We start from the raw sequence: 19174 nt of genomic DNA on the forward strand, positions 1-19174 counted from the left end.
CATACAGCTTTTAAATATAAGTCAGGCCTTAAGACACTCGTATGAAAGATTTGTGAAACCCGGCCCGGTTTATACAACGGACGCAATCTAAATAAAATTAGATCCTTTGGATCAAAAAAGGACCTTGTGTAGCGATATACGTGAACGGATCAAAGGACCTAATTCTAATTAGATTGACAACGGATGTACAGTGATATCAATACTTTTTCCAAGATGTCGTGTCTATAAACTTTTAAAACCAAAATCTGATTGTGAAAAATACTTCAACATTTTACGTTGGATAAGTACAAAAAGAATATTTTCAAATTCTGAATATCAAACCATCGGCTCCCCTTCGAGGTGAGCAGATGGTAATTTATTCCGTTAAGTATACATAGATGATTATATTTTGTAAAAGGCAAGTTGCCAACGGATTCCGTTGTAAACTTTGTCAGATTTACGTAAAACCCAAACGAACTAAAATTTTCTAATCTGATGTTAGAAGTTCATGTGAAGTCACTTAAAACTATGAATGAGTATTATGATCACTTAAATCTATGAATGTGTATTATGAAAATCTATAAATTGGTCTGAATTATCTGTTACGTATGGAAGCCCATTTAGGACCTATCAAAAATATGTTTCTAATTTGATATAACGAATTTCAGAATTCAGAGTTATTTCGATTTTAATTCGTTATGTCAAACATTAAAATTCGTTATAACGGATTAAATTCGTTATAACGAATTTGTAAACTGCGTAATAACGGATTTCAAAATTTGATGAAATAACGAATTCAATTTGAAATAACGAATTCCGAAATTCGTTATATCAAATTGCATAATTCGTTACAACAAATTTTTAAAAACTTGTACTGATGAAAAGGTGAAGATAACGAACAGTGATCAATCTCATAACTCCTATAAGGAATACAAAATTAAGAGGTGGGCAAACACGGACCCCTTAATATACTAGAATATACCAGGTGCCTGATCTTCCAACATCTTCATACAACTACATTTTATTAACTACTTGTTTCAACAAATTGTATTAGTGAATCAAAATCCGATTTAATGAATTGAAAAATCGATACTTTCAAATTATTTAATCTATTCTTAGTAATTCTGCAATTCGTTATCACGAATTATTTACTAATTTCATATCAACGATTTTATAATTTGTTATATCGAATTTGACAATTTCTGAAATTCGTGTTTTCAAATTTAATTCGTTAATATGAATTTTGAAATTTGGTACCGTATACGTTTTACATTATAAAAAATTCAACAAATTTGTTATAACAAATTTAATTCGTTATAACGAATTTAAAAGTTTGAAATAACAAATTAAATCTGTAATAACGGATTCTGGAATTCGTTATTTCAAATTCAAAAACATTTTTGATAGGTCCTAAATGGGCCTCCGTAGTTACACGGGCACTGTGCTGTATTACCTTTACTTCAGACACTTGTAATCTCAGGATTCCTGTTGATCTAATTTTCTTAATTGTACCTCACACCTGGTTTAAGTGAATAAAGTAAACTGAACTGAGTATAAAAATCAAGATACATGTAATTTACCCCGAATGAAAGACAAAAATCGAGATAATTCATCCTGAATGAAATATCGAAAATAGAGATAATTTACACCGATGAGATGAGGATAAGTTACTCCGAATGGGATATATATGCGACCTGGTTTGATGTTGTTATTTATTTATTTTTTGCATTCTTAGTCCAGTCCATAAAACGCTCATGAATTCGATAAACAATGTATATAAAAATATACGCTGTTGACTTCGAACCAAATCGTTTAATTTTATCATTGTTGGCATAAAATAGCGACTTTGTAAACTTGGAAACCATCGAATTTTTTTCACATTTGATGTCCAACTTATATATCATCCTCAAGCAAACACTTTATTCCCTTTCGGTTAGCTTTCATGGAGTTTTTGACTGAAATTTAATGCACTCTCCATTAAGAGTTCAATACCTTGCTTTGATTTGCAGAAAATATACAATCCTGTACTTTTAAAGTACAATTTACTGGTTATCATGATGCTTATCGACCTTTTCTCAAAGTTCTAAATTCGACACATTTTACCATGAAAATAAATATTTGTCTTTTCAAATAAAATATCAATCTAATCATTGAACATGTATCATATACATGTATTAACACAACATCAAATGTGATTGGGTTTAACAAAACTATATATATATATATATATATATATATATATATATATATATATATATAAACCCACTTTGATTAATTAATATAACATAATTAATATAACATAATTATTTTATCACAATCATCATCGATTCAGCAAAAAGTTAAATATAAACTAACACATCCTCTCCAACAACAAGTTACATACATATTATCAAACAATAGTTGCATCTTTTACACCATAACATGGCTGGACTATATATCAAAATCTAAATTAAAGCACATACACTTAGGTACGACTACAAATGCGATCTTGCTTGTCTGTAAACATTGGCTTGCAGAGTCTGGTGGAACAATGGCACGAATTTACCACACATATCAATAGTGAGATGACTTATTTTCGTAAGTTGTATTTTCCGAAAGAGATACACGGCCTAGAATTTAATTTTATGGCTGCTATAGCCATAAAACTAAATCCTAGGCCGCGTATCTCTCTAGGAAAATACAACTTACGAAAATACGTCATTTCACTATTGATATGTGTGGTAAATTCATCCTTTAGAATATTGTTTTATTATTATTAGACCGTAAGTGCTGTAGTAGTATTTTACATAATTACGTTGGATATTACATGACTGGGGACTGAAATTAACGGCCGATTTCGACGGTGATATACACCGTGTATGATTTCAGCTTAACGGTAAATAAATAACAGACACTGCTTTGTGAACTTCAATTCATACATTTGTATATTTTTCTGTAATTGATTGTAAATAAACTGTTAAATCTTTGAACTCCTGTTATTTTTATTATTATTATTTTATTTTTTTAGGCTGGACTGTAATTGACTGTGGATTTTTGCTGGATAATATGTACACGTAACGGAGATTCAGATCGTCGAACCCGTATGTAGCTCAGTTGGTAGAACACATGCAATGTTAGCGGGGTCCCCCTTAAGGTTTTGATTTCGTTGACCCAGTAGCTGAGTTGATATAGCACCCAAAACGTTTACGCACGGGATATTCCCGGGATTTTAGCCCCAATCCAACTGAAACGTTTATCTTCTTGTTACGAATGAAATGCGGAGAAATAGAAATAGAAGACGAATGAAAAATCAACTCTCCAATATTCAAAACCCTGGTTCCCAGAACTTCTCTTACATTTTACTCAATAGCCAAACCATAGGAAGGTAATTGTTGGTGTTCTATAGATGTGCAATAAGGTTTCGAAATTTTCATTTTTACCCTGGGGTTTGGGGTTGCAAACGACGTTTTTCTATAGAACAACATGGTTCCGAGAACTCATACATTTTATGCAGTAGCCAAATCATCTTTTGGGAGATGATGGGTGATGTCCTCTAAATGTGCAGTTTCCTTGTTCATGGAGTGGAAAACGACAAACAAAATCCTGGTCTCAGTGCATTGTGTCATGTGCAAAAAAATGTATTGGTCAATGCACCTTTTCCCATTCAGTTTCACTTAAACAATAAGAAGCTTTATGAATTTGGATTTCTTTTGAATGGTGTTACCATCTATATATTACGAAAGTCGGCTAGGCTCATTTTTGAAAGAGTAAAAAACATCTTAACTCGTTATAACGAGTTAATTATCTCGCTATAACGAGTTAATATCTCGTTATAACGAGTTAGTATCTTGTTATAACGAGTTAGTATCTCGTTATAACGAGATAATTATCTCGTTATAATGAGTTAGTATCTCGTTATAACAAGATAATTATCTCGTTGTAACGAATTAGTATCTCGTTATAACAAGTTAATTATCTCTTTATAACGAGTTAGTATCTATGGAAATGTTATGGACTTGTTCTTTCCAAAATTTAAACAAACGATTATAAAGTATTTTCAAAATTATCAAAATCCGCAAAATTAAAATCTCTGGTTTACACACGATTATTTTATGATGACTATATGGATTACGTAACGTAATACGAAGGCCGGATAAGCTCATTTTCGAAAAGTGAAAAAAAATTGACTTGTTATAACAAATTAATATCTCTTTATAATGAGTTAATTATCTCGTTAAAACGAGTTAAGTATCTCGTTAAAACGGGTTAGTATCTCGTTATAACGAGTTAATTATCTCGTTATAACGAGATGGTTATCTCGCTATAACGAGTTAATTATTTCGTTATAACGAGTTAGAATGTCGTTATAACGAGTTAGTATCTCGTTATAACGAGTTAGTTATCTCGTTATAACGATTTATTTATTTCGTTACAACGAGTTAGTTATCTTGTTATAATGAGTTAATAATCTCGTTATAACGAGTTAACATCTCGTTATAACGAGTTAACATCTCGTTATAACGAGTTAGTATCTCGTTATAACGTAGTATCTCGTTACAACGAATAAGCTATCTCGTTATAAAGAGATAGTTATCTCGTTATAACGAGATACATGTAGCTAAATCGTTAAATTGATATATCCTACGGAAACGTTGTAAGACCTTCTCTTATTCCCGAAATCTAACTAGTAACAATGATACAATTACAGGTACTAAATGTTTTCTTAATCTAGAATTTTCCAAGATAAAAAAAAAAAAAGCATACGTCAACTTCGTAAGTGTTTGAAAAAATGCATATCTAAATTCTTATAAAATACATAATCAAAGTATATATTTGCAGATGTTTGTAAGTTTGTACATATCTTACCAGTAATATTCGAATATTTTTTCGTGATATTTAACAACAGAAATAAATCCAAGCTGCTGTTAGCTTGGTCAGTACGTATTTACATTTATAAAAGAAATGAAATGCAGTACATATAATGATATATTTTAGTGTCAGACAGATATCTCTGCTACATGGTATATATTCATGAATGATTGTTTCATTTATTGGTGGATTGGCATTACAGGCTCGTAGCTCTGTTTTACAAAGTAAGGGAGATGACAGTCTTATGAGAAATTGACTTCACAGTTGTCTTTGATTCTTGACAAGTAAAAAACAAATTAAAAATCCTAAAAACTTTAAAATCTGAATAAACCCAACCTTCAAAATTCTGGAGGGGGTGCAAGGAAAAACACACATACACACAAACTAAACGACGATTTTTACTAGAAACCTCACAATCTTTAAAAATCGTAAAGGGTCGGGGGAGGGGTAGCAAGTGTTCGTCCTCCTCTACAGGAGTTTAATTCATAGGGTCAAACGCTGTCTGACGAGCTACAGTGCATATCAATTTTGAGGACGTTGTTTATACACTACTTTTGACTATGAATTACTCCGATTGCCTGATCAAGATATGGGCTTACCGCGGGGTGCGACTGTCAACGCTCGCTACCTTCACTTGTTCAAGCTTACATCCTTAACACTCGATACTACTTTGAAAAGAGGGGTGGAGGTATAACCCAATATATTTTACTTTGGATTGTAAACATGGTTTTTTAATGTAAAAAATAACGGGAAATGTACGCTGTCAAACACGAGGCCAATGGGCCACATCGCTCACCTGAGCCATCTTAGCACTGCCGTTGTTCATGATCATTAGGTCAAACAACAAAGTATTACATGGTCTTGCTATATACAAGATATGAAAGCCCTACCTTAAATAGTTCAGGAGATATTACGTAGGTCAGGGTCATTTCAAAAGTTGGCCAAACTCCAAGGTCAAAGATCAAACACCATTGTGTCACAAGATCTTGCCAAAGAATCTATACACAAAATATGAAAGCCCTACATAAATAGTTCCGGATATACTTAATAGGTTATGTTTTCTAAAAAGTAGGTCAAACAAAGAGTTCAAAGTCACAAGATCAAAGGACATGATATGAAATGAAAGTTCTTGCCATAAGAAATTTATATACATCTAAGATATGAAAGATTAATCTCAAATAGTTCAGGACATTAAAAGTAGGTCAAACTTCCAGATCAATGTCATTAGATCACACACCATGGAATCACATGAAAGGTCTTTCTGTAAAGAATGTATATACAAAATCTAAAAGCCCTAGCTGAAATAGTTTTAGAGAGTTTTAAAGATTTTCCTAAATAAATCAGCATATGAAACTTTGATCCCCAATTGTGACCCCACCCTAACCCCCGGGGACCATGATTTGAACAACTTTGATTCTATTCTATGTAAGGAAGCTTTCATGTAAATTACCACTTTTCTGACCCAGTGGTTCTAGAGAAGATTGTTGAAAGTTTCCCCCATATATCTAAATGTAAACTTTGATTCCCTATTATGACCCCACCCTACCTCTGGGGCCATAATTTTAGTAAAGTTGAATCTGCACTAAGTCAGAAACCTTTCGTGTTTAAATTTTCGGCCAAATGGTTCTTGGGATATTTTTAAATGACCCATTCAATTTTGTATTTTCGTGATTACTTTCCCTTTTAAAGGGACATGGACACGATTTGAGCTGAAATTTTAATGTTTAGAATGCTTAACTAAGGTATTACTAATAATCAGCAAAGATTTGAATGTCAGTAGTCAAGGTACATGGGAGACACAGAGGCCACAAGTCCTTGTTATGTATACAAGGCTCGTGCCATGGTTTTGTTTACATAGGTTAAATAAACTAGTAAAAGGTTCGTTTAAAGCAAATTTTTCAATTTACAAGTGAATTCTTAACACAATTAAATATTTTCTCGTGTTTGGCACATCTCATTTTGTTTTAAACACGCTATTTCTATTAAACATTCTAATGTAGACAAAAACATGGCACGAGCCTTGTTTACAAAACAAAGAATTGTGAGTGCTGTATCTCACTTATAACTCAAAAGCTGAAATCCAAACTTTGGTTGACCATTACAAATACTTTAGTTAAGCATTGTAAACAATAAAAATGAAAAAATAAAATTTGAAAATTTTCAGCTCAAATAGTGAACCCCTTTAAGGGACCTGTCCCTTTAATTAAAACAAACTTGAAATCCCTTTACCCAAGGATATGCTGTGCCAAGTTTGGTTGAAATTGGCCAAGTAGTTCTGGAGAGGAAGTTGAAAATGTAAAAAGTTTACTGACAAACAGACGGAGAGATGGACACCGGACAAAAAGTGATCAGAAAAACTCACTTGAGCTTTCAGCACAGGTGAGCTAAAAAGGGAGAAACTAGTTTTATGTGCTTGCGTTAGTAGTATAAATGATTACATTGTATATTTATTTACTCAATAAAATCATCTGCAACTAGACTGGCTGATTTGTTGCTCAAATATCAAGTTAGCTCGAAAATGTTGTCAAACCATTGTGGTATATTAAAACAATAAAATCTAAATTATTCATGACAATGGAAAATAAGTATTTTTGTTGAATAGAAGAAAATATATCGTCACCTATTCATTTGTTTGCAGCTAGAAATAAACATTTTCTTGTCATCTTCACGACGAATAAAACTGTTACATGATACATGTAGTCATCATAAAATAATAGTGTGTAAGCCAGAGATTTTATAAATTCAATTTTGCGGATTTTGATAATTCATAATCGTTATGATTAAAGAAGATGGGTGACTTTATCGAGCCGATAACCCACAGATGGACAAATATCAAAGTTAAAATTGAAACTCTCCAGAAAAAGAAAAATTTTGCATTCTAGCTAAAACAATCAATCCATAGTTCCAAAAATGCCTTTTCGATGTGTCCATTTCAAAGGAACATTGAAAAAAAAATCTTATTTAAAATCAGGTATACGCGAAAAACGCACAAAATGACAGTAAATTTTACTTTTACAAGCAGATTTTCACATGGAGTGGGCCAAGTCTCCATTGTGAATTGTGTAAAATATGTTAGTACATGTTCAGGTTTAATATGTTTTGTAAATAAAAGTATGAAGACTTGACCCACTCTATGAAAAAAAAACTTACTTCTTGTATATAACTTTTGTCGTATTATCAAGAAAATTTCTATGTCCACGACGGGTGACTTTAGATAGCTTGAAATTCAGAAATTCTTCATGGGATGGATAGCCGAGGTGGTGTAGCGACAATCTGAAGGAAGTTTTAAACAGGCCCAGATTGTATATCTGTGGTTCGAATACTAATTTTTCCTACCTATTTTTTTTTTTCTCTTATGAATTACTAGATTTCCAATGCTAAAGAGAACAATTTCAGCAATGCTTATTAAGAAGTTACTTGAAGAGATCATGACAAACGCCAAATATGCAACCAGTGCAGACTGTCTAAAAGGCACAGTGAACTACAGTTCAGTACAAAAACAAAAGCAAATCAAGTGTCTGTTTCTGTCCCATTTGTATCAACTGGGAAATCTAACAGCAAATGTGCGTTCTGTAACTGTAAAACCGGCCTCAGATCTAGAGTTGTACCAAGAGACGAGAACTGATGCCTTTATTATATTTGGTATATTAGTACCAGTAGGTTGTAAATGCTGTTCAAAAACATTTGTTGGGGAAAACTGAATCCAAATCAAAGCATTAATACTGCACCATACAGGAAATGCTATTCCACATTTAATTTACACCACAAAACATGTGAGATTTCTCTTTCACATCAGTTAATATGTCAATGGAAATGCGGAGCACGTACTGTTGGATGTTGCGAGCATATATGCAGTGTCAGTACCTTAGGTACTCCAGGCACCAGTGTAATTATGTGTGTGTTAAAAGCCGCTTAATGTCTTATATACATGATGCTGCCTGTGAAACAAATTCTGATGATGATTTTGATTAAATATCCTTCTTTGAAATATGATCTATATATATTCGTGGTTTTTTTTAAATTCTAAATATTTTTGACAGCGTTTTAGTACGGCACTGTATCTATTGTAACTACGGGTACCATCAATGCGGTTTTTAAACTCCCGGTGCCCAATCATGAATAGGCTTATTGTTCGCCAAGTTTACCCATCTTCTATTGGAACGAACAGGCCCATAACATTTCCACAGATACTAAGTCATTATAACGAGATACTTAACTCGTTATAACGAGATACTAAGATAGTTAACTCGTTATAACGAGATACTAACTCGTTATAACTTGATCCTAAACGAGTTAAGATAATTGTTTACTCTTTCAAATATGAGCCTAGCTGGCTTTCGTATCTCTTTGATATCTTACATTTGTTTTAATAACAAATGCTGAACTTTAGTGGATATATGGGAGAGAATTTCATTATTTAAATCTGGAGTCATCAACAGTTCATGATAATTGTACTCAATTAGAAAATATCGATCGCGTGCTGTTTAGGTTAAATTTAATCAATAGCGGATTATGTTGAGTTTATTTTCATGATCTTGGAGAGCTAAAGTAATATTTCCCTTTTAATATTTGTCAAAAACATTCCTCTTTGTTTTGGTGTGATACTATGCAGCGTTACAAATTGCACGGACCAGAATGATAGATCGGTAGCGGACTACTTGCACTCGACTCCACTGTGCATTGGACTGTAGATTAGTCTCATTAAATTGTCCCTGTTCCTTCATAGCCATTTACATGTAAGAAATAAATTTCGTTTCTTTGAAAGTATATCAATGAGGGCATGATCTGCATCGCTTTATGCCAGTATACTTCATGAAAGGTATGATATCGTGAAGCGTTGCTGTCCATACCCTCCTGTATTTTCAAAAATGAAATCTATTTTTTGAATTTATATTTTACTTTTATTTCTGTCGAAATATTTCGTGCCGTTAGAATATGGTACTATATTTTTAAAGATTCATATGCACTTCATTCACATTCATATGCACACCATTCACATTCATATGCACACCATTAACATTCATATGCACATCATTCACATTCATATGCACACCATTAACATTCATATGCACATCATTCACATTCATATGCACACCATTCACATTCATATGCACATCATTCACATTCATATGCACACCATTCACGAATTGATAATTGAACACAAGTGATGGAAAAGCTTAATAGTTTCTTCTGATATATCTTTTAAAAATCTATAATTGATTTAGTTAATCATTAGCTACACGTAGGCTTTCTTCGTTTATCGGATTTTCGACTTAATTAAGAGTTTCACCAAAACTAGGTTTTTATTATTTGACCATCATCGATCTTTCTTCTTACATCGCGCAAATTCAGATTGAACAATGTACATTTTGATTAAGCTGATAAACTACATATTGTTCAGTGTAAAAGATCTATCAAAACTAAACAAAACGTATGCTATTCAAATAACAAGCGTATGGTCAATTTTTAAATCAAGGCAAATAAGTTGATGTTACAAGGATTTCAACAGTCTCGTTTAAAGTCAGCATTTCGCAAATTCTATGGTCGTCATAGCAATGTAAGCAAATGCCTTGCACAACTTGTCATTGGTCATCAAGTCAAATGCCATCTGACGTGTTTCATACCAATTGTTAGGTTCGTTTTCTACATACTGATTTTGACTATGGATTACTCCGTTTATCTGATCAAGATACAGAGCTCTCAGTGGGCGTGATCGGTCGACATGGGATGCTTACTGGTGTGTTCTAAGGTCCGTGTTTATCCTACTCTTAATTTTGTATTTTTTATAGGAATTGTGAAATTATTTACTGTTCCTTATCTTCACCTTCCCATCATTCAGATAACATTATATTCCTCTTTTATTAGAGCTTTAATATGCAACTGATAGAAAGATTTCCAACTTTTATACAATTTAAAGTGATAGTACCATGAATGTGGTTCATGTCTAAAGTTATCGAAGGGCGGAGATTCAAACTTAAACGACATTTAAAGATTCCGAAGAGTACTAGGTTTATTTATCGGGCGGCTTCGATAATGACTACGACGTCATCGGTCCTACTAAGCAGAGTACGCTAGAGTACAATAGAGTACTTTAGAGTACGCTGGTAAAACTTGACAATTTAATGCAATATAACCTCTGTTCGTAGATGTTTATACTTTAATTTAACCTAATAAACGTATATCTGGAATATATTGTGTTTGTTTTCATTAGTTTAAGGATTATTTCAAGTTGCAGTTTACCGTTTGATCCCGATCCCGATCAAATTTAACTACATACATGTAGTTACATTATTTAATACTAGGGCATTACATCTAAATTTCAAGATTACGCATTTATCTTATTTTTGAAGTATTAAGTCTTTTTATTGTCAACTGAAGAGTGAATTCCTTGAAAATAAATCATTGGTATTTGGGTTTAATACTGGTGTAATGTCACATCGCTCAAACACTTTCTCCAAACAAAATACTAATAATCGGGATCGAGATGCCGTAAATCTTCAATAAATCTAATGTTTCTGGTCAAAATATCGCTAAAAAGCAAGTACTTGTGACATATATTGCAATATTATTTTATAATCACATTTATTTAAGCGGTATACATACAAATAAACACTTAAATTGCATTAGATTTGAAAATTTTACCAGCGTACTCTAAAGTACTCTAGTGTACTCTGTTTAGTAGTACCCCGACGTCATATATTATGCATCGGATGCGTAATCCGATTCTTTCCAAAGTATTTTCTCCACATTTATCACATAACCGGATATCAAGTCATGGATGACAAGGTACAGTAGGGGGACAAAATTAATGAGAGAAAAAATGGTGTCACGTTTCCAACACAAGAAAGGCAACTCGTACGAAAAACCATCTTGACAGCTGAAATAAAGAAACAATGACTTACCTCAGTATTACAGAGCTCCAGATAAGGTGCATATCAGCGTAAATACTCATTAAATTTGACCAAATACGCATTTAAGTTGAAAATCATGCGTACAATTACGCATTAGCGAATGTAAATACGCTTTACACTCCCAAAGTAATGCGTATTAGTCCGCGTATTTGTGATACATGTACAATGTAGTATGATATAAATATGAATTATCTATTCATATACCGGTATATGAATTAAGATTAGCCCAGGGCTTGATCATACATGATATTTAGTGCTATGAAATACGTTTTGATGACAATCACAATTTTGAAAAATTGGAAGAGTTAACTCAAAACACTATTATATAGGCCTACTTGTTATACTTTCTTTCTTAAGAGTTAGTGTGCAGTCGAAAGCACAGAGAAAAAACATATTATCAATCGTGGACGAATGATATACAGAATTGGATCATAATCATGTGACTGAGTGGCTGACATATTCAAATTTGATGCATCAATGATAAATATCAAATTCCCAATGACAATGAATAGTTTTACATGTGTAATAAAAAGAACTGCAAATGATTTCCCCCATAAATAGCTGGAGCGGCCTTTTAGTATAAACTTTAAGTTAAAGTTTAACGGAAGAAGTATCGTTTATCTGGTTACATCTTCTGTGCAAAAGACCAAAGATAATCAGTAAATTAACAAAATACACTTTTGAATTTTTCTGAAAAGCAAAATACGTATTGATTTGAAAATCAGGGAGTAAATACTCTTTGTGGTAATAAATTATCTGGAGCTCTGCAATATTTAGTTAGGTGACCCTTCAATCGGATGACTTGCTAGATTCTCCGGGCAACAGAATTATAAAGAGTTTTGACATACTTTAAGTTAATGTCCTGCCATATCCTGAGCGTGTGTTGAAAAAGTTCGTCGACGGAATTTATATTATGCATCTGTGATTGAAGTTTTCTTTTAACAAATTTAATTCCAGAGACTGTGCAGGCCAGCTCATGTTTTTATTTGATTTCTGGCGATGAATTCCTGTGTTAAACAAAACCGATGTACTGGGGTATTATGGGCATTATCGTCTTGGAAAAGGTAACTTCCGTTTGGAAAATGACTTACAATAACTGGCCAGATGTTCGTATCTAACATATCATTCAATGTATTTTGCTGAATTTATATTCCCTTCAACTCGACGTAATATGTTCTAACTCCATTTGAAACACATACATACTATAATAGTATCTGACATTCGTCACTAAAATCATTTTAGACCACTGATTTTGTACGTCCCACCACCTCTTCCCTCTACACCATGACAAAAGTTTCCTTATGTTGGCATTTTTAATTCTTTCTTCTTATACACACCTCTGGAGAAGCCATTTTCTTCTGAGACACTGATACTTGTCTGTTTTCATTAAAGCGTACACTAATGTCTCTTCACGGAGCCCTCCGATCTTTGTTCACGATTCTCTGGAACCTCCGATATTCCCGATCGTCGATGGAACGAGGCCGGTCCGATCTTGGGGAATTTTCTATCGATTTTTACTTTGCAATTTACGGACAACTAGATACTGCTTGATCGCTGATATTTTTCTCCGTTTGAATGTAGCTCTGTGATAACTTATTTCAAGAATGGTGAAATTTCTAGATGATTCGTCTTCATTTTGTTACCGAGATATAATGTAAACAACACTATGAGCAAACGATGAAATATACATAATACCACAAGGGACACACTCCTCTATATTTCAAGGGAATTTCCATAACTCGAATCCTGAACAGAAATAAGCAAATCTCAGTACGTGAACAGAAATAAGCAAATCTCAGTACGTGAACAGAAATAAGCAAATCTCAGTACGTGAACAGAAATAAACAAATCTCAGTACGTGAACAGAAATAAACAAATCTCAGTACGTGAACAGAAATAAGCAAATCTCAGTACGTGAACAGAAATAAACAAATCTCAGTACGTGAACAGAAATAAGCAAATCTCAGTACGTGAACAGAAATAAACAAATCTCAGTACGTGAACAGAAATAAGCAAATCTCAGTACGTGAACAGAAATAAACAAATCTCAGTACGTGAACAGAAATAAACAAATCTCAGTACGTGAACAGAAATAAACAAATCTCAGTACGTGAACAGAAATAAGCAAATCTCAGTACGTGAACAGAAATAAGCAAATCTCAGTACGTGAACAGAAATAAACAAATCTCAGTACGTGAACAGAAATAAACAAATCTCAGTACGTGAACAGAAATAAACAAATCTCAGTACGTGAACAGAAATAAGCAAATCTCAGTACGTGAACAGAAATAAGCAAATCTCAGTACGTGAACAGAAATAAACAAATCTCAGTACGTGAACAGAAATAAACAAATCTCAGTACGTGAACAGAAATAAGCAAATCTCAGTACGTGAACAGAAATAAGCAAATCTCAGTACGTGAACAGAAATAAGCAAATCTCAGTACGCACAGATCTATGACTTGTTACCGTACGTCATTTTTTTCCTCAACACTTTTGTCCCCCACTGTACATGTACATGTAAGCACATGATGTTCGCTTCTAGTTCGCATGAGCTGAAAATTCAAGTTCAAATGCGCTTTTCTGATCACACTTTGTCCGGCGCTCGTCCGTGCCTCTGTTCGTACGTAATCTTAACGTTTTCGACTTCTCAAGAACCACGGAGCGAATTTCAGACAAACTTGTCACAAAGCATTCTTGGGTAAAGAGGGTTCAAATGAAGTGTCATGAACTTTTTTAAAGTGGAGATAATTAAGAAGTAGTAAACATTCTGTGACATCATTTAAAATTAACTCTGGTCAATTTCAAACGAACTTATGACAAATCTTGGGTAAAGGGGATTAAAGTTTGTTTAAATTAAGGGTTATACTCTCTCGAAATGGAAGATAATCAAAAGTGAAGATAAAGAACAAAGCAAGAAAATGAAAAGAAAAAAAAGGATGATTTAAAGAATCACTTGGCCAGAAAAGTTGAAACTTGTGTGATTGCTTCATGACATAGTAAAGATTTATGGTTGTTAAAATCATAACCTCCAGGGGTAGGATGGGGCCACAATAGGGGATCAAAATTTTACATAGGGATATATAGGATAAATCTTTTTTTTTTTAAATTCTCAAGAACAAACTCATAGAGTCGTGTATCTATTTAGTTGTATTACCGTTTTCAATATAATGACTTACTAAAAACTGTTATGAAAATAATTATACAATTCATTTCAAAGAAATCGAGTATTTAAATTGCACATCAGAGTCTTTTTTCGCAACCAATTTAAAACTCGAATGACTGTTGAAATAACGAATGAATCAATTACTCGGAACGCCTTGTGTAACTTCATACGAATTAATATGGAGACCGAGGATACCGTTAGTTGAACAAAATGGCGATGCCCATATGACTCACAGAGTTTTCAGTGAATGTATGTAGGGAATATCTCTATTCTTTTGCGGAGTTTTTTCCTTTCACATGTGTTTTATAGCTTTCGCAAAATTTTCCTTTACATGCACTGGTAGAAATTTTAAGAATCACAAAAGAAATTTCTGCCAACATTATTTCTCCCACCTCTGGTATATCCAGGGGTCCATGTTTGTCCAGCTCTCTCTTTTGTATTCCTTATATAGAAGTTTTACGAAGAGGCTGACTTTTACAATTTAAAGGGATCAACTCCAACTACAGAAATTGGACCGAAATGAATATACAGACTGCTTCAGTAAAACACCAAAACCCGACAATTATGTTCAATAATAGAATATTGTAAACTCTTTAGCAACTCTTATTATTTCTACATTTTTTTTCGACACTTTCGCAATGTACTACTCGTTTTGACTTTTAATTAAGTTAAATTTATCGATTTGCAATGTAATTTTGTTAACTGCGAATGACGAGCTGAGAAATGCATAAAAGGAACCAGAAAATTGCCATTAAAATAAAGTGGTTTTAAGCTTTACTGTATGTCACGAGTGTATTACAGCACACTCAATGTAAGCAGACGAACTCAATTTATCGTGACATTTCTAAGTAATGTGTCATCAGCCCTGAACATTTAAAAGTTCTCGATATATTACATCTTGGGTTTCTGGAACAAAGCAACCCCCACCCACACGTACATACCTTTGGACAGCAGCTCTATACTAGACCAAAAAGTTAGGGGGATAGGCTTGTCGAGATATATTTTGTCATAGCTCCCCTAATTTTAAAAACAATGCTATGTCCCTGTGCCCCTCTCTTTCCTGTTGAAACTATAGGTCTAAATGTGAAAACGTGATGTGTATATTGTATACATGTATATCACTATACACTGTAGAATCAATAATATTTGTGGTAACTCACTTTTCCTTGATTTAGTGTTTCCCCATTTTTTCACAAATTCATGACACACCAAGTTTGAATTACACCTACACATGAAAGATGAAGATAACGAATAGTGACCAATCTCATAACTCCCACAAGAAATACAAAATAAAGAGTTGAGCAAACACGGACCCCTGGACATGTCAGAGCTCGGATCAGATGCTTAGGAGGAGTAAGCATCCCCTGTACACCGGTCACACCCGCCGTGAGTCTTATGTTTTGATCAAGTGAACGCATAAATATCTTGAAAAGCTGGACTTAAAGAAGCAGATCTAGAAATACAGGTTTGAAACGCTGGAAACATGAAAAGTGACCCCCACAAAAATCGATTACTCCCTGGTATACTAGAATTTACTGTACATTATCGATATAAGCATTTGACATGTACTTGTTCTAAATGCCGTACCCCGTGGGGATCCGTGTTAGAATAGGTCCTCAGTGCACCTTACTTGTTGTAAGAGGCGACTAAATGGGGTGGCCTTTGGATGAGACCAGAAAAAACGAGGCCCCGTGTTGAAACAGGTGGGGCATGATAAGCATCCCTCCCTGATTAAATGCCATATTGTAAAAGTAAGCCTATTCGTAAAACTCCTATAGGAGTTATGAGATTGATCACTATTATAGATATATATTCATTCATTGGCGAATTTAAAAGTTGAAAGTACAATAACTAAGTTAAAAAACATAAGAATATTAGCAAAATATAAACGTGATAACTATTCGTTTTCGTCACATTTCTACACATAAGCACATGAATAGGTCGCGATACCTCGTTGGTAGTGCGTTCACCTCGTGACCGGGAGGTCGTGAATTCGAGCTCCGCTCGTGTCATGGACGCGTCACACCTAATACGCAAACATAGGTAGTGATTGCTCCTTTGCCAAACGCTCAGGATCTAGAAGTAAGAATCACGGGTCTTTCGGATATGATCTTAAAACGGAGGTCTCGTGTCGCTGCATGCATTAGCACGTTAAACAACTCTCACTGCTAAGGTCCTGGGCACAGGGCATAGGCTAGTGGTACTTCACCGACAGGTGGTGACGTCTCAATATTAGTGAAAAATTTCGACGGGACGCCACAAACAATAAAAGGTGAAAATAACGAAAAGTGATCAATCTCATCACTCCTATCAGTAATACCAAATTGAGAGTTGGACAAACACGGACCTCTGGACACACCAGAGGTGGCATCAGGTGTCTAGGAGAAGTAAGCATCCTCTGTCGACCGGTCACACCCGCCGTGAGCCTTATATCTTGATCAGGTAAACGGAGTTATCCGTAGTCAAAATCAATGTGCCAAGAACGGCCTAACAATCGGTATGAAACACGTCAGACGGCATTTGACCCAATGATAGGTTGTAGTGGCAAACTAGATCATTATACATGTAACGACCGTAGAATTTGCAATATGCTGACTTTAAACAAGACTGTTGAAACCCCTGCACCAGCAACTTGTTTGTCAGTAGCCTGCCTTGATTAAAAAACTGACCATACGCAGAACAAGTTCTTGCGTATCGAATTAGTTGAGGGATATAAACACAATATGCAGGTGATAATGGAATAACGCTTCGTAAATATGGAAAGTTAATGATGGAGAAACTAAAATCATCCCGATTGTCATAAAATTTACAGTTAATATCTACTTTCAATAAAATATCTAAGTATGAAGCAGAAATTGATGACTCTGTGGTGTCTTTTACTTCGAGTTCACTGGTATATATCGAATCGACATAGGAATGAAAATTATTATTGCTAATAGATAATACGTCATCGATATATCTAACTGTCGCATTGAAGGCTACAGCAAAATGGTTTTTCTTCTCACGTAGAAGTTTCTGAATAAATTCTGCTTCATAGGAATATAAAAATAGGTCAATTAACAAAGGAACACAATTCGTGTCCATCGAAATTCCAACAGACTGTTGGAAGTCCTGATCAACAAAGACTACGAATATATTGTCAATGAGGAACTCCAGCATATTTTTTTTTATTTCAACTTCAGAGTACTTGTGCGTGGAATCAGAGTGGTGTTTAACAAAGTAATTTTTGGATGACTGATCACTAGCTATGAATATTTTCGTTTTTCATTTTTGTTGAAGAAGCAACTGTCTATGATGTCAAAAAGTCTAGTCTTTAATTCATTGTGAGGAATGGTCGTATAAAATGTTGAAAAGTCATAGGTTGTAATGTTCTTGATTTGAGAAAAATTTTGCGATCTACTAAAAGTTCTTTTTTTTTTAGATACCAAATTTGATTTACACCACTTCTGGTGTACATGTCCAGTACGTTTGAAGTTTCTCCTTCACAGCTGTTATCCAGCAATGTATCTTTGTTTGTATGGGGTTTTATGAAGGTTGGGAATACAGTATAGGTACGGTAACTCATCTTCATCCGACCCATTAACTGGGATATTAAATGTGTGTAAAACTGAAGCATGGTTTTGAAGAATTTCATCTTTTGAAAGGGCAGTTGTGGTATAAATACGATTACCAAAAGTGGAATTAATGCTAAGTTCGTTTAGAATAAAGTTGTAATAATGATCCTTACAAACAAAGACAATGTTGTTAACAGCTTTGTCAGCTGGAACCAAAACATATTCCTCATGTAATCTATGGTTTACTAAAGACAGAAGGATAGATGGTACGTAATTTTGCTTTAATGTGTCTAATGCGGGATTTTAATATTCCTCTTATACTTTTAATCCATTCTGACAATGTATCAAGTTCTTCTTTTTCATATTTAGCCCACCGTCTGCATAACCTTCGACATAATTCATAATAGAGATGAAGTTCTGTCGCGAATTGAAAGACCAAGATTCTCTGTATTTAGGACCTTTTAGAATAAGTGATTTGAGGTCCTCATTTTCAACTATATCAACATCACCAGTAATGACATGTCCAGCTGGACTATAGTTGAAAGAAGACGAAGAACACGTAGGTGGATTAAGTATGAGACGGTCCATGCAAAGTTTGTTTATAATTAAAAAGATTCGATGCAATAGTATAAATATATTTGTAGGAAATACAGAGTGTAGACTTGAACTTGAAATAAGTTGGAATACACGACTTAATTCTTTAATGACGAAGAATGT

General features: G+C 33.9%; 1 protein-coding gene across 2 annotated transcripts in view; it reads right to left on the bottom strand.

Annotated features, from left to right (window-relative positions):
* LOC125658923 (serine/arginine repetitive matrix protein 1-like) overlaps nt 1–19174 on the bottom strand; it is a 29572-nt gene that overhangs the window by 4375 nt on the left and 6023 nt on the right. The window contains exon 2 of one of the 2 annotated variants that reach the window (XM_048890380.2): nt 1433–1498. The exons of the other annotated variant lie outside the window; for it this stretch is intronic. The gene's annotated coding sequence lies outside the window, so the exon portion shown is untranslated. The remainder of the gene's footprint in view (nt 1–1432; nt 1499–19174) is intronic. 2 annotated transcript variants of the gene reach the window in all.

The sequence above is a fragment of the Ostrea edulis genome, chromosome 9, assembly GCF_947568905.1.
Source record: "Ostrea edulis chromosome 9, xbOstEdul1.1, whole genome shotgun sequence".
In the NCBI taxonomy this organism is placed as follows: domain Eukaryota; kingdom Metazoa; phylum Mollusca; class Bivalvia; order Ostreida; family Ostreidae; genus Ostrea; species Ostrea edulis.